Source organism: Pseudophryne corroboree, chromosome 1, assembly GCF_028390025.1.
Source record: "Pseudophryne corroboree isolate aPseCor3 chromosome 1, aPseCor3.hap2, whole genome shotgun sequence".
Classification (NCBI taxonomy): Eukaryota; Metazoa; Chordata; class Amphibia; order Anura; family Myobatrachidae; genus Pseudophryne; species Pseudophryne corroboree.
In genome coordinates, this window is record NC_086444.1 from 957,677,553 (window position 1) to 957,694,369 (window position 16,817).

Sequence of the window (16,817 nt, forward strand, 5' to 3'; positions counted from 1 at the left end):
ACCGGGATCCCGACAGCCAACATCTTAGCCACATCCCTTTAGCATATATGGGAAAATTGACAAGCTTTTCTGTTACCCTGTGGTCTGCCCTGTGCCACGTGGATTAGCCTGGCTGTATTGATTTTTTGAAAGCAGAACTCTTGTATAAGGGGAAAAACAACCCTTGACGTAAACACTAGTCCCTATATTTATATTATAAAGTACATTTTGTTTTAACCAGAGTTGAATTTTGACTACAATTCACAGTCTCCAGTGCAGTGTTTCAACCTTGCATGGAAGTTTTACTGCAAACAAATTGAGTTGATTAATCAGGAAAATCATTGGGTCGGCCTATTTTTCTAGCGGTTTTTTTTTTTTTCTTTCACATTATATTTCCTTATAGATTCTGGAAATGTGCACAATTTTGCAAGTGCATGTACAGTTCATTTGAAATATATGTTGCATGACTATTCTCATGAAAAGGTTTACCATTCGTTTAAACAGGTTTTCTCTAACGTCCTAGTGAATACTGGGGTTCTGTACTTTAGTGCCATGGGGTATAGATCGGGTCCACAGGCACTTTAAACTTTTAGTGTGTGTGTATGTGTGTGTGCTGGCTCCTCCCCTCGATGCCCCTCATACCAGACTCAGTTTAGAAAAATGTACCTGAGGAGCTGGGTGCATTTTTCTGGAGCTCCAGAGAGTTTCCTTTATTTTTTTATTTTAGTTAGTTATTTTCAGGTAGCCCTGGTTGGCAACCTGGCTACCTGCTTCATGGGACTTAGAAGGGGGACCGACCCAACCTCCTGAGGGTTAATGTTTCGTAATCCCAGCTGACAGGACACTGAGCTCCTGAGGTGCTGATCACTCATCGTTAGTATTTGTGCCCACGCTGGCAGCTTGCCGCCACCCTCTAACACAGGCCTGGCCAACCTGTGGCTCTCCAGATGTTGTGAAACTACACATCCCAGAATGCCCTGCCACAGTTTTAGCATTCCCTAATAGCAAAACTGTGGCAAAGCATGATGGGACTTGTAGTTTTACAACAGCTGGAGAGCCACACGTTGGCCAGGCCTGCTCTAACAGATGCCGAAGTTCAAGGTGCGGTGAGTGTTACACCGGGGTCTCTGTTAGCTGGTCCCCGGTGCAGTTGGCGGCAGGTAGCGCGGCGGTCACGAGCTGCGGTGCCCGCCGCGGACATAACTGGCTCTCCTCAGCAGTGCTCACTGTCAGGAAAGGCTTTGTGTGCACTGTCAGAGTTTTACTATGCCAGTATAAATAAATCATTTCACAGGGACCGCGTGCCATTGCAAGGGGCGGGGCTTCCCGCAGTGGGACCAGAGGCAGGAAGGTGCCGTTTCCTGCTGCTGCAGATCAAGGCTGCATGTACGCTGCTCCTCCGGAGACCCACGCGGTTACAGACTTCTGTCCTGGTACCAGGGGGGAGCTCTCCAGCGGCAGCGCCACTGCACTTATATTAGATATACTCTTACATTCACACATTGGGGCTGTGTTTGTGTGCTGGTCTCGGGTTCCTCAGCGTCACTCCAGGGGCTCTTTAGGGTCTGTGTGGAGGCATTTTCAGTGAGCTGCGCTGTATTTTCACTTGTGTCAATATGTCTGTGGACATGGTTGTGTGCTGCTTGTAACTCTACCCCTTCATCAGTAGGGTCCTTCATGTGTGAACAATGCTACTTATCTCCACAGGGGCACAGTTCACAGGCACCTGACTGGTTAGACCATTTTTAATGCATGATTCAGAATGTCAATTCAGAATTAGCTGCAGCTAAAAAGGATAGACAGGTGTTGAAGCAGTCTATTGAGTCTATGGCCAAAGCAGCAGATACCAGAAATGCTTCTCAGCCCCCTCTGTTGGTTTCACATAAACGCTCACTACCACAGGTGCTCCAGTCTCATTCTGATCAGCCTGATGTAGATGATGATGATATGGATGAGGACAGCTCTCTGTCCCCAGGGGTGGAGGACCTCATTTCTCTTACGTCCGAGTGGATACTGGGGTCTTGTATTTTAGTACCATGGGGTATAGATTGGGTCCACTGGAGCCTGGCACTTTAAAACTTTTAGTGTGTGTATGGGTGTGCTGGCTCCTCCCTCTATGCCCCTCCTACCAGACTCGGTTTAGAACAATGTGCCCAAGGAGCCGGGTGCACTTCTCTGGAGCTACAGAGATCTTTCTGTAAATTTAATTTAGTTTATTATTTTCAGGTAGCTCTGCTTGGCAAACAGACTACCTGCTTCATGGGACTTAGAGGGGGGACCGAACCAACCTCCTTGGGGTGAATGGTTCGTAATCCCAGCTGACAGGACAATGCGCTCCTGAGGTACTTATCACACATTGTTAGTATGTGTGCCCACGCCAGCAGCTAGCCGCCACCCTCTAACAGATGCCACAGACCAGGTGCGGTGAGTGTTACGCCGGGGTCCTTGGTGTAGTTTTGGCGGTATGTTGCACGGCGGACACGGGCCTGGAGCTGCGGTGCCCGCCGCGGACGAACTGGCTATGAGCTATTGCCCCACAGTGCTCACTGCCTCAAGGCGCTGTGTGGACTGTTTGAGATACATCTACCTGTGTTTCTTGTTAAACGTGGCCAGTATAAACTGTAGGGACCGTGCGCCATTACAAGGGGTGGGGCTTCCCGGAGTGGGACCAGCGGCGGGAACGTGCCATTTCCTGCTGCTGTGGCTCTGACGGGCTGCATGCACGATGCTGCTCCAGGACCCATGCTGTTACAGGCTGTACAACTGGTACCAGGGGGTCCTAGGAAGCGGGGAGCACGCCGGTGGTAGCACCGCTGCACTGTTATCAGGTCATACACATACTTTAACACATTGTGCTGCTGTGTTCTGTGTGCTGGTCTCCGTTCCTCAGTGTCTCTCCAGGGGCTCTCTATGGTCTATGTGGAGGTGTTCGGTCAGTGAGCTGCGCTATTTTACAGCTGTGAAGGAATTTGTGGTCGTGGTTATGTTGCTACGTCTTCTGCGGGGTCACTTATGTGTAAGCAATGTTCCTAATCTCCACAGGGACACAGTTCACAAGCAACTGACTGGTTGGATAGCTTTAAGAGCATTATTCAAAATGTAAATTCAGAAATAGCTGCAGCTAAGAGAGAGAGAGAGGTGTTAAAACACTCATTGATTGTGTGGCTAAAGCAGCAGATACCAAGAAGGATTCTCAGCCCCCTCTAGTGGCTTCACATAAACGCTCACTGCCACAGGTTCTCCATTCTGATTCTGATCAGCCAGATGTGGATGACGATGATATGGACGAGGACAGCTCTCTGTCCTCTGGGGTGGAGGCTCTCATCTTTGCGATAAGGAAGGTCCTTCACACACCGAATCAGGAGGCGGAACCAGATGAGAAGTTTTACTTTAATGTAAGACCCAAGAGTTCAGCTATCTTTCCGGTGTCTAAAGAGTTAAACTTTCTGACTAGGGAGGCTTGGTTAAACCCTGATAAAAAAAATTAAAATTCCTCAGAGGTTTTTATCTACTTTTCCCCTTCCAGCTGAGGACAGGAAGGTCTGGGATAAACCCCTGCTGGTCGATACATCTGTGTCCAGATTGTGTAAGAAATTGGTACTGCCTGCTCCTGGGGCTATATCCCTGAAGGAGCCAGCTGACCGTAAAATTGAGACAACGCTTAAGGCAATTTATACAGCAGCAGGCACAGCACAACGCCCCACAATAGTTTGTGGGTGGATCTCGAGGGCGGTGGTCAAGTGGTCTGATAACTTTATTGATGGTTTAGACTCTCTACCCAGGGATGAGGTCATTACTCTACTGCAACATATACAGGATGCTGCAAATTTTATCAGCGAAGCTATTAAAGAATTGTGTTAGATAAATGGCTGCACTTCTGCTATGGCTGTTTCGGCACGCAGAGCTCTGTGGTTACGTCAGTGGTCGGCTGACGCTGATGCCAAAAAGGATGTGGAAAATCTTCCCTTTACATGTGATGCCTTGTTTGGAGACAAATTAAATAAATAGATCTCCCAAGCAACTGCGGGTAAGTCTACCTATCTGCCGTCGGCTGTGCCACCTGCTAGACGTTCTTACATCGGACCCTCCTTGCAGTCTTTTCGTGTGGCGAGGTTCAGGGGCAGAGGGGTCTCCACCACTTCCAGAGGATCTTGTGGTAAGAAACCTGCACCTGCTGTCTACCTGGACCAGACCGACGGATCCCCTGCCGCTAAGCCTTCCGCGTGACGGTTGGCCCCAGCAGCAAGGTGACTTTCAGGCAGGTGCTCGCCTTCAATTCTTCGCCCACGTGTGGGCGGAGCCCAGCCGGGATCCTTGTGTGAGGGATCTCCTTTCCCAAGGATACCGGCTGAAATTTCAAACACTACCTCCTCACAGGTTTTTCATGTCGGGCTTACCAGCTTTACCCGCAGCAAAGGTTACCTTGCAAGAGGCTATTCAAAAGCTTTTGCAGACAGGGGTGGTGGTTCCTGTACCTCCTCCATTACGCAACAGGGGTTTTTACTCCAGTCTTTTTGTCGTTCCCAAACCAGACGGTTCGGTGCGACCCATCTTGAACCTGAAGTCTCTAATCCCGTATCTGCGGATGTTCAAATTCAAGATGGATTCCCTGCGGGCAGTGGTGTCCGCTCTGGAGGAGTTCTTGGTGTCTCTGGATGTCAAGGATGCTTACCTACACATTCCCATGTGGCCCCCTCATCAGGCTTACCTCAGGTTCGCCATTTTGGATGACCATTTCCAGTTTCAGGCCCTACCCTTTGGATTATCCACAGCTCTGAGGGTCTTCGCCAAGGTCATGGTGGAGATGATGCTGCAACTGCGCATGATGGGAGTGAACATAGTTCCTTATTTAGACGATCTCCTAATAAAGGCTGTGTTGGCTCTGGTTGACCATTCAACAGGCCTATACTTCGGCGGCTCTGCCCTTACCGAAGTCTATTCAGGCCCACTCGAGGTCGGTGGGGTCTTCCTGGGCGGCTACCCGGGGTGTATCGGCCCTACAATTGTGCCGAGCTGCAACTTGGTCTGGTTCGAACACGTTTGTTCAATTCTATAGGTTTGATACCTTGGCCAAGGATGACCTTCAGTTTGGTCAGGCGGTTTTACAGGGGTCTCAGCACTTTCCCACCTGTTTGGGAGCTTTGGGACTTCCCCATGGTACTAAAGTACAGATACCCAGTATCCACTAAGGACGTAAGAGAAAATAGGAATTTGATACCTACCGGTAATTTATTTTCTCCTAGTCCGTAGTGGATACTGGGCGCCCGCCTCAGTGCTTCGTTCCTGCTTACCTGTGTAAGTACTTGGTTGGACCGACGTTGTGGTCCTGTTATGTTGGGATTGCCTTGCTATCCTGGTTGGGATGGTGTTGCTATCTTCTGTTCTGGTTAGCGCCCTCCTTTTGGTTATGGTTGTGTATTGGCTTGTTGCCTCACCGCTGTTGTCTTTATTCCTTCTATCATTTTATGTCCGTCTCCTCGGGCACAGTTTTCCTAGACTGAGTCTGGTAGGAAGGGCATAGAGCGGAGAAAGGAACGAACACACACACACACACACACACACACACACACACACTAAAGGTTTTAAAGTGCCAGGCTCCAGTGGACCTGATCTGTACTTTATGGTACCATGGGGTATAGATCACAGGTATCCACTATGGACTATGAGAAAATAAATTATTGGTAGGTATCAAATTCCTATTATTTTTCTTTTATAATTAAAAATAAGTGGTTTATGCAGCTTTTTGCTCTAATACACGATACAGTTACGTTTAGGGACGGATTCCGTTAGCCTTGCTATTTAGCAGGCTGCACTTAATGCAGATTTCTGTCAGAGCCTGAAGGAGACTTGAACAGAAAAATGCGACTGTTCAAATGTAATTCTTTTGGATTTTTCTGCAGCAGTTGATACTGTGGAACATGGGATTCTGAGCACGTGAAACATTTCTGTGGACTGGATGGCACAGTTCTTAGCTGGTTCAAATCCTTTCTCACCGGCAGGCCACAGAGACTTTTATCTGGAATATACCATACTTGCCCATTCTCCTGGGTTCTGCGGTAGACACCTGATTTTTCGGGTAGTCCCCCGCAGCTCCGGAAGAGTGGGCAACCCTCCTGCATCCCACCCACTTCCTAGCAAAGTGGGCGGAATGGGGTGATTAATATAGAAGCTCCCGCTGTCCTCTTGGAGGGGGTGGGGCTTAGTGACGTGTATCAATAGAAATGCGGGGTCATTTTGACCCTGCCTCTAAGCGAATACGCACCAATGGTGGCAATTTTGCATTGAGGGGTGGTGCCTAATGATACGGTTAGCCCATCCTAGCAGACCCCCCCCAGTGACCTCGCATCTGTATCTCCTATCCGGGCTTCTCCCAGAGAGGAAAAATATATGGTAGGCGAGTATGGCGTATACTCATTATCACCAGGTCCACTACCATGTGGTGTTCCACAAGCTTCTAAACTATCGCCCATGCTTTCTGCCAACCAACTGGATTTACACATGGAGACTCAGAATTACAAAGCCCTGATCATGTACAGAATATTGTCGTTGTCCTGGATGTAGGTTTGACAATTAAACATCATATATCAGCCACAATAAGATCCTTATTCAAATATTTGATGAACATATCCAGAATCAAGCACTTTATTCCCTATCTAGATCTGACAAAAATGTTACATGCATTTGTATCGTCTCAAGTAGACTATTGCAATGCCAACTACCTTGGTCTCCCAGCAAAAAAATTGCACCGCTTACAGCTGGTACAAAATGCACCTGCCAGGCTATTAACCAACCAGCCCTATTCCAGCCACGTAACACCCGTTGTGTACTTTCTTCACTAGCTGCCTGTAAGATGGCAAATCTTTTTCAAGATTGTCTTATTGACATTCAAAGCCCTACATCACCAGGACCCCAGGTACCTGAAGCAGCTTCTGATTCCATACTGCCCCACTCGATTGCTGTGATCTGTAGATGAAGGATATTTAGCAATACATGTTGAGTATGCAATATCCAAATATTCCAAAATCCGAAATTTGTTGAGTGAGACTGAGATAGTGAAACATTTGTTTTCTACTTGGCTCAATGTGCACAAACTTTGTTAAATACACAGTTATTAAAAATATTGTATTAAATTACTTCCAGGCTGTATTTATAAGGTGTATATGAAACGTAAATGCATTCTGTGCTTCGACTTGGCTTCCATCGCCATGATTATGGTATGCAATTATTGCAAAATACGGAAAAATCCGATATTCAAAATACTTCTAGTTCCAAGCATTTTGGATATGGGATAATCAACCTGGACCTAGAATATCCCATAATTCATCTGTGGGTCGAATTTTAGCCATGCAGCTCCAACTCTATGGAACGGACTTCCCCGCACAGTTCGAGACTGCCACACTCTACAATCTTTCAAAAACTCAAGACTTTTCTGTATATTCAAGCATTCTCTTATTGCATTCCCTTAATGTCCATTTAGTATATCCATGCTCTCTGTATTTTATGAAAATGTTTCTGTACTGTATTGTTACTGTACTGTATTATAGATTGTGTCTTGAGTCCTATTGGAGAAAGAGCGCAAAATATATTAAAATTATTATTTTTAGTAATTTAACACAGCTAACTGATTCTGGGCTATAGAATTGGTGTCATGTGATGTCCTGTGGGGAGAGGGGATGATGAACTATATGGGGATAGTTCCTTAAGACCTTCATACATCATAATATGGCGATAACCTGTGCGGTAAAAGTGGTTAGTCGGGTTTCCTACTGTGGGCGAGTCAGTGTAATCAGCTAGGTTTTTGTCCCCTTGAATTATGCCCCAGTTAATTTCTCCCAGATTTCTGTTTCTCTGTTCTGGTAATTTCAATAATTTATATTCAGTATAACTGGTCAGACACAACTTTTTTGTGGACTTTGCCTTCATCTTATTGATACAAAGTTGACTCCATCCCTATGACCTTTGTTAGCCTGGGTATTATAGCTGTTTGCCGGTGTTATGCTTATTGTATATGGCTTGTTGCTCTGTCATGCATTTATCAAACAACGCATTAACCTGATTTGGTTCTGTCATGAGAGTACCCATGTATTAGTAAACGTCAGAATATGATTGGAACCAGTGATGTGAGCATGCAGTTTAAAACTGTACAACAGCTAGATTTTATTTTTCCTGCTATAAATTGGTTTCTATCAAGGGGTACTTATAACAGTAGGCATATCTCTAGAGGGATTATTAAACTCAGTCTGCATTATTAATAAGATGAATGCACTATAAAATAGTAACAATAAAGCTCTGCATGGTGTTTTAGATGCTGCATAAATGAAATAACTGGGAAGACGCTGATTTTTATTTTATTTTTGGACATTGTACAAGTGGTATATGGAGAAGATGAACACCCATGATTAATAAGTAGTAATTTCTTAATTAACAGACTGGCCTGTGCATTAGCTTAGTTTAAACTTTCTGATCTACTGTATTGTAGACAGTATTTGTAGGACTCTGCACAATGTATAGACTGTGTTTCTTAATCCCATTTATATAATAATTTTGTGATTGTATCTGCTAAAGCTGCAGTAAAATAAATTCCAGAAAATCAAGAATTGTTTTTTCACATTTTTTTTAAACTCTTTATTTGTACCAGGAGAGACAAAAAGGTATACAAAACAGATTCAATTGTACAATAAAATGTGAAAACCTGTCTCCGTGGAGTTTTTCAAGAAATTTTTCAGTTAACAGGCAAACAAAGGTGTCCCTCAAGAGGGGACCGTATATGAGAGAAAAAGAAACAGAGAAGGGTAGAGGGAAAGAAAAAAGGGGGGAGCGGGGAGAGAGAAGAAAAGATCAGACACAAAAGAAAAGAACAGGGCCGATCTGAGCCATGAGGAGGAAGGTACGCCAAATATAACAATATATAGTGCATAATCATAGCAATATAAATACAGACAAATGGGCAAATCATTGCTCAATGACAAGAAAGGACTAAAGAGGATGGGATGGCGTCCGGAGGGAGGGTCCAGGTACAGCATAACTAGGAATTCAGAAGACATGGGCAGAAGAACATTTTTAACATCAATGTGGGGGAGACATCATAAGCAACCAGGGGCCCCAAACAAGCTCAAATTTGTGGGGACAGTCGTGTAGCTAGTAAGTGATCTTCTCCATATTAGCAACAAACCAAATATAATTGTTCAGGGCAGGGATAGTAGGAGCAGCGGAGGCCTTCCAATTTTTAGCAATTAAGGATTTAGCAGCCACAAATATATGGGAAAACAATTTATTCAAATTAGGGTCAAGATCTGGATATTGACGAGCCAATAAAAATACCCACGGGTCCAGGTCGAGCGCTAATCCAGATAGGGAATTCAGTATATCGAGTACCCTATTCCAGAAGCGAACTATGGCCCTCATTCCGAGTTGATCGGTCGCAAGGCGAATTTAGCAGAGTTACACACGCTTAGTCTACGCCTACTGGGAGTGTATCTTAGCATCTTAAAAGTGCGAACGAAGTTTACGCAATATTGCGAACAAAAAAAACTTAGCAGTTTTAGAGTAGCTCCAGACTTACTCTGCCTGTGCGATCAGTTCAGTGCTTGTCGTTCCTGGTTTGACACAAACACTCCCAGCGTTCGCCCAGACACTCCCCCGTTTCTCCGGCCACTCCTGCGTTTTTTCCGGAAACGGTAGCGTTTTCAGCCACACGCCCATAAAACGCCGTGTTTCCGCCCAGTAACACCCATTTCCTGTCAATCACACTACGTTCGCCGGTGCGAACAAAAAGCCGTGAGTAAAAATCCTTTCTTCATAGCAGAATTACTTAGCGCAGTCGCAGTGCGAACATTGCGCATGCGCTCTAAGCTGATTTTCACTGCGATGCGAAAAAAAAGAACGAGCGAACGACTCGGAATGAGGGCCTATATGCGGACAGGTCCACCAAATATGGAAAAGAGTTCCCCGCTGACTGCATCCTCGCCAACAAACTGGGGTAGCAGAAGGGAACATCCTAGACAATTTGTCCGGGGTGTAATACCACCGATAATATAGTTTATAGGATGTCTCCTTGAGTCGGGTTGAGAGAGAACTTTTAGCTATGCCCTCCCGTACCTCCTCCCAACAGGAATCGTCTGGCGGGGGGCCCAGGTCCCACTCCCCTTCATGGCAAGTCTGCGATCCCGAGGAAACTCCAACTAACATAGAATAGATCAGCGAGATCAGCCCTCTACATTTGGGTTTTTTGGTACATAAGGAATCAAAAGAGGTAGGATCCCGCAGAACGTCTGCTTGAGGTACGGAGAGAAGGAAGTGGCGGACCTGAAAGTATTCAAAGAAGGGAGGGTATAGAGAGGAAACCTTACATTTGATATCATCTATCGACATCCAATGGTCTTGGAGAGACAGATCATGCACCACATGAACCCCAGCGCTAAACCAGGGTGTGAATCGATGAGGTGAAACCCCAGCGGGAAAAGCAGGGTTGTCCGAGAGGGGGGTGAGGGTGGAGTAGGAGCAGGACAGATTATATGTCGTGACAGAATTATGCCAGATAGAAAGATGGAATTTAAGAGAAGGGGTAGAATTCATTAGAGTGAGCTGATATGGTTTGCCCAGACCCCACAACGAAGCCAATGAATGAAGCCCCAATGAAAGGGCTGCTAAATCTACCCGGGCAATAGTGCCTCGGGGCACAAATGAAGCCACCAATTGGCTTAAATGGCTAGCCAGAACGAACGAGCTGGAGCACAGTAAAAGCTATCCGTGGAGGTTTATCGTTCCAGACAAACTTCACAAATGAGGCCTGGGTGTCCCTAAGAACCCTCTCCGGAACCCTCACAGGTAAAGTTTGAAAGAGGTAGAGAAGCTGTGGCATAACTGTCATTTTGAGGGCAATAATCCTACCCAGCCAGGATATGATATGGGACCTCCATTTTGCCAGGTCAGATTTAATCTTAGTTAATGGCCACGGGAAGTTTTCCAAGTACAAAGAGCTATAGTGGGAAGTAATATAAACACCTAGATACTTAATCTTATTGGCCTGCCAGCGAAGGTCATAGGAGGACTGCGGGGAGTGTTTGAGGTCTCCAGATACATGTAATAACATAGCTTCGGATTTAATAAAATTGATTTTATAGCCCGACAGGGAACCATATTCCTCTATAATCTGATACAAGGCGGGGAGAGAAGACTGCGGCTGCGTAAGGGACAACAGTACATCATCCGCAAAGAGCAAAATCTTAAATTCCTGCGAGCCCACCTTCACTCCCCGAATTCTGTCAAGAGTTTCTTATCATAGCGGCCAGGGGTTCTATGACCATGGCAAATACCAGGGGGGGAAAGAGGACACCCCTGCCTCGTGCCATTGGATAACGGGAAGGCAAGGGATAATATTCCGTTAGTAAGAACCTTAGCTATAGGGGAGGAGTAGAGGGCTGAGACTCCTGTTAAAAATTCAGCCGATATCCCAAACGCCTGCAGAGTCTGAAATAAGAAAGGCCATGAAATGCGGTCGAACGCCTTTTCGGCGTCAAGTGAAAGGATAATAGATGGAGTTTGTCTGCAGTTCAACAATTGTATGAGATCAATCGCTCTCCTAGTGTTGTCCCTGGCTTGAAGTCCAGGAATGAATCCCACCTGGTCATAGTGTATCAGACACGGGAGCACACCATTGAGACTGGTAGCTAAAGTTTTGGCATATAGTTTAATGTCCAAATTCAATAGGGATATCGGCCGATAGCGCAGTCTCGAGGATCCCTGCCCTCTTTATGAATAACTATAACTCTGGCCTCCAGCATAGTGCCTGGAAATGGGGTGCCACGCAGTACAGCATTAAACAATACTCTAAAATGGGGGACCAAAATGGAGGCAAATTTCTTATAATATGAAGCCGAGAAGCCATCAGGGCCTGGAGCTTTAGAAGATTTTAAGTTCCTCAGAACTGCAGCAATTTCCTCGTCTGTTATGTCCTTATTCAGCTCCGAAGAGGCAAATTCAGACAGGCGAGGGAGGTTAGCCTGACGCAAGAATTCAGAGATTAAAACATCCGGGGGACCCGGACCTGAATCAGCCGGATTTAAATGATAGAGCTTAGTATAATAGTCCCGGAACACCCTATTTATGGCATGGGGCATGTGTAACCTCGCCAGATTCGTTATTTACTGCCAGAATATCATTCCGAGAACGCTATGCTCTGAGGCAGGATGCCAAGTGTCTATCGGCTTTGTCTTCCTTCTCATAGAAGGACTGATTTAGCCTCTGGAGAGTCTTTGCTGTGCGCTCTGATAGAGAGAGCGAGATCGCAGACCTCTCCCCCAGCAAAGCCTCCAAATTAGCAGGGGTAGGGGAAAATTTATGTTGTCTCTCAATAATCTGGAGATTAGTAGAAAGAGAGAGGAAACTAGCTTCCCAAGTCTTTTTGAACCTAGATGCCTGGCTAATCAAGATGCCTGGCCGCGTAAGGCAGCCTTATGTGCTTCCCATAAAGTAATAGGTGAAGTCTCCGGAAGATCATGAAGTAAAAAATAGTCAGTGAGGCAATTTTTAATCTGGTTAGTAACTTCCGGGCTATGCAATAGGGAGTCGTTCAACCGCCAAGAGGCAGGAGGGGGACGGGGGGCAATAGAATGGAGATCGACAGTTATCGGGCAATGGTCGGACCATATCATAGGATGTATACGAGTAGATTTAAGTTTAGAGGATAGGTCCCGGCTGAGTAGGATCATGTCTATCCTAGAGTAGGACTTATGGACAGGGGAATAAAAAGTATAGTCCCTGGTTAGTGGATCAGTTAATCTGTATGAGTCAAATAGCAATTGGAGTTTCAAAAGATCTAGTAGTACGAGAGATGCCGAGGACGGGCGTTTAGGGGTAGAAGGGAGAGGAGAAGGAGGGGAGGATCTATCCAACGAGGCGTCAAGGACCTCATTAAAGTCGCCTGCCACTATCACTTCTCCTTTACGGAGCCTAGTCAAATGTGAATTCAAACTTCTAAAAAAGGCGGCCTGATTTTGGTTCGAAGCATATACATTAACAAGAGTACACAGGATATTATTTAGTTTCCCAATAAGAATGAGCCATCTACCAGATTTATCTACATGGCTATCCATCAATTCGAACATAATGTGAGCAGCTAATAAGATGGAGACTCCTCTTTTCTTGTGCGCAGCATCACATGCATGAAATGTAAGTGGGTAGGATTTAGATTTTAAGTCAGGGTGAAGGGATTTCTTAAAATGACTTTCTTGTAAGAAAAGTATATCCCCCTTGGCCTGTTTAAGGGAAAGAAAAAGCTTGGTGCGTTTGCTAGGGATGTTCAAACCTTTAACATTATGGGAATATATCCTAAGAGCCATGACAGTCTATTCTACGGAACGCCTCACCTCCTCCCTCCGGACATCGCATCACTGCAACAAACCAGACCAAAAACATCATAAACAGACATGGCAATCGGCATACATCAATACACGTCTGAGCAAGAGAAGAGCGGAAAAGGGACAAGAGAAACAAAACTCTGGGAAAGTATGGAAGAAGGGAAAGTTGGGGACCAGAAGAAACCATATCTGGTCTAACGTGCCGGTCAGGAAACGACAGAGAAGAGTCACTAAGTGACAACAACCGGACTAGTAGAAGACCCTACTAAGGGGACGTGGCCTGGCCGGGCCAGGTGCATCAACGACAGCGGATACTTAACATCATGTGTCCTGAGTCTAGGGACCAGTGTTAGGGAGAAAAGATGGGACAAAACATCCTAGTTCCTAGTACCATATAGGGTAACCAGTAATATATAGAAATAACTTCCCGGGGCCAAAACAAATATTGCCTGAGACGGAAGATAAACTAACATACAACAAAACATAGGGTGTCCGTTCCAGTACAGCAGGGTACGTTGCCTGTAAGGGGAGCTCTAGCCATAAATCCTCCCGCCAGGCACTAGTACTCTAATATAATAGGAAGAACTTAGTTTCTACACATATATGCAAGGTGCGGGGGAATCAGGGCCAGTAGTTGAGACGGAAAAGGAGAAAAATGACAGCACTACAACATACGAGTGTACAGAAACAGAAAAATACATAATTAAACAACATATAAACATATGAGGCATCAGGTGGGAGGGCCAGCAGAGGCAGATTTCCGTGCAGAGGGTACTCTCGTCCAGTCTCTGTTCAAGGAACGTCTGGGGGTGGCCGTCGACTCTCTGGGAGAGGCCCTGAAAGCTCGCTGCGGAGACTCAGATAAGACCGGTGGAGGGGAGATGCCCAAGGTTTCCAAGAGTCCTTTAGCTTCAGCCAGATCTCAGATCTCTAGCCGAGTGGAGTCAGTTATGGTGCCACACCAAAATGCGAAAGGGGAAACCCCATTTGTAGCGAATGCCATTGTCCAGAAGAACCGAAGTTATAGGCCTGAATTCCTTTCTTTTAAGCAGGGTAGCAGGTGCAATATCTTGGAATATTTGAAGAGTGACCCAGGAATTCTAGTTTGGAGATCTTCCTAGCCTCTCTAAGAATGTCCTCTTTAGCCATGTAGTAATGGCATTGCAGAATAACATCTCTAGGCTGAACGGAATCCTGGGAGCGCGGGCGGAGAGCTCTATGAGCCCTATCCAGCAAGAGATGGTACTCCGGAGTCGATGGCGAAAGGTGTACAAACAGTTTGTTAAGGTAATCATGCAGGGGCGTCATATCAACGTCCTCAGGGACTCCTCTAATGCGGAGGATATTTTGTCACGCCCTGTTTTCTTGATTTTCTTGGCGTTCCAGGATAAGCTGAATCTCCTGCTTTAGGCCATGAATTTCATCACCTTTTCCCTGTTGGGAAGCGACCATGTCATCCACTTTAGACTTTAGGTGGTCCGTTCTGTCCCCAAGGTTGGTAACATCGGTCTTAAGAGATGCAATTGCCGTATGTACCACCGCCTGCATAGATTTCCTCGTATCCAGAATTTCACGGAAAAGCAGTTGTAGGTCTTTTCGGGTCAATGGGGAGTGGTCTGAGTCCTCCGAATCCGAAATATCAGGTAGCGAGGCAGTCCCTTATCCCGGAGATTTAGCATGTGAGTAGGCAAATTTTTTAAGGCTTTGATTCAGATCCGCTCCGTGCTGTTTTTTGTTACTTCTGGGCATGATGGAACGGATGGGCCGATCAAATTGAGAGAGTCACTGCATTATAGAGCTAGGAAAATCCCGGTAGTAGGAAAACAATACTGTAATTATTATGACATAGATATCGGTGAAAGAAAGTCCCAAGACTCAGGGAATGTTCCAATGGATCACATTGTAAGGAAAGTAGGTTCCGTCAGGCAAATTAAATCAAACAATAAAAGCTACCAGTAGATGGAGCTCCAACGTTAGTTATCATAGATCAGGCATGTCCAAACTGCGGCCCTCCAGCTGTTGTGAAACTACATATCCCAGCATGCCCTGACACAGTTTTGATGTCAGAGAATGCTAGGGCTGTGTCAGGGCATGCTGGGATGTGTAGTTTCTCAACAGCTGGAGGGCCGCAGTTTGGACATGCCTGTCATAGATGATGCAAGAAATCCAAAGCAATGGAGATATGACAGAGAATCTCCCAGTATTTGAGGGTACAGTCCCAGTGGGTCCCCCCTGATATCTGTCGCTATGACTCAGAGTGAACAGGCCCCCCCCTATGTGATATACTTATGAGTGAGACACAGGCAGAGTCAGTATAGGGAAGTGTTTTTCAACCATTGTGCCGTGGCACACTAGTGTGCCCTGAGCAGTCACCAGGTGTGCCGCCATAGAAGCACAGCCAGGCCGGTCAGTGTTTTGCTGCTACTGAGGCCCTGGAACGATAAATACTGGTGGGTTTAGTGGTTGCAGAGCCAGTTCTTTTTGGGCCCGGGCAGTGTTGGGCTCTTCTGGCTCTCTCAGATGTGGCTCAGGCATTACCTATGGAGAAGCTTCAACATGACATCCTAGAACACGCAACTGCACCATGCATCACCATTATATTTGAATGTGCCTTGGCAGTATTTAAATCTTGTTCAGTGTGCCGCAAGTTGTAAAAGGTTGAAACTGTCTGGTATAGGGAGACGTGTTAATACTGGCACAGAGCTCTTCCCCACATTGAGACCCTCCAGGAGACATGAGGTAGGGCCCAGCAGGCGGTGGGTCCCAGCCACGGACCAGCCAGTAGCTAGGGCACCCCACCGTTTCCTCTAACAGTTGAAGGAGGCTGAGGGTCCCTTGTCTCCGGATCCAAGATGGCCGCCGGCGTCTGGATAAGCTGATGCAGCAAGGGCCCAGCTCCACACAGGTACCGAATTCAGGGCTTTCCGGGTGCCAGAGGTAAGGAGGCAGGCGGCGCAGGACTTGTAAAGCAGGGGGGAGCTCTTCCCGGCCAGCCGCGGAGATGACCGGCCCGATTGCGGGCCTCCGGAGGTAGGCGGCGGCCGCCGCAGTCACTGTGGTCCCTGGCTCGGCAGACGGAAATAGGCCGCAGCACGGACTCCGGCTCTGGAGCCTGCTGTTCAGTCTCCGAGCTCCGCCAGGCGCACACGGAGGGCAGCGACGAGAGGAGTGGAGCAGGGTATGCTGCAAGACCGCGAGTTGGGCAGGCCAAAGGGAGCCACCACAGAGCGTCCACGGCTGGGTCCGCCCCGGTAGGGTCTCAGTAGAAATTTGGCCCCCCGCTTTTGTAAGGCGCGCAGGCCCCAACCCACAAGGAGGCAGGAGGCCCCCTCCGGCTCCGGTACCTAATACACCAAGTGCAGGGGGGGACAGGGGCAATGTGCAGGGGGCAATAAAAGCAGAGAAAGGGCTAAAAAGAATTGTGGAGAAGGCTCTAATTAATCAGGGACCTGGAGCTTCTCTCAGGCACGTCTGTCTGTC

The 16,817-nt window shown here is 46.8% G+C and overlaps 1 protein-coding gene across 4 annotated transcripts in view; it reads left to right on the forward strand.

The window, feature by feature from the left end:
* Positions 1 to 16,817, forward strand: part of NAF1 (nuclear assembly factor 1 ribonucleoprotein) — a 453,380-nt gene that overhangs the window by 282,905 nt on the left and 153,658 nt on the right. The window lies entirely within an intron of this gene.